Source organism: Gordionus sp. m RMFG-2023, chromosome 4 (assembly GCF_954871325.1).
Source record: "Gordionus sp. m RMFG-2023 chromosome 4, tfGorSpeb1-WG-v2, whole genome shotgun sequence".
Taxonomy (NCBI): domain Eukaryota; kingdom Metazoa; phylum Nematomorpha; class Gordioida; order Chordodea; family Parachordodidae; genus Gordionus; species Gordionus sp. m RMFG-2023.
This window is the reverse complement of record NC_088778.1, coordinates 556,412-557,037: the sequence shown is the minus strand read 5'-3', so window position 1 is coordinate 557,037 and position 626 is coordinate 556,412.

Genomic DNA, 626 nt, shown 5'->3' with positions numbered 1-626 from the left:
GGTAACATCATCTGCACCAGTGAACCTGTCCTTGGCACAGCAAACAGTAGTTTTTAGGTGATACAAATATTTCTCTAATTTAATTTTCAGATAATAGCTTACGGTTTTTTTTTTAAATATAAAATTCAAAATTTTTTTTTTTATTGAAAGCCTGTTAAATCTTAGAGGTCATATTATTAAAAGAAAGATCCAATTACGAAAATGAATCAACTTGTGCTAATTGTAATTTCCTAAATTTTGACCCTCTATAATAATCTTACACTCAAGAAAGAAAGAAAGAAAGAAAGAAAGAAAGAAAGAAAGAAAGAGTCCTTCCACATTTAAAAGATAATTACTAATATTTACTTTTAAAAAAAGAGAAACATTCTTCTTTACTCTCCAAAAGCAGTATTAAAAAGTAACGTTATCAGAGAGACGTTACTTTTAACGAATTTCCTTTACGACAAATGAAAAAAAGTAAACTAAAATAAGAAATAATAAAAAGGCGATTATTTTGATTTAAAAGATAATTATTATTTGATTTCATTATCCATTTAATTCGATACAAAAAAGCTTAAATTATTATTTTTTTGCCTAATTTCAATCTTTATATTTTTATTATCCGAAGTTAAATTTTCAGTATTATT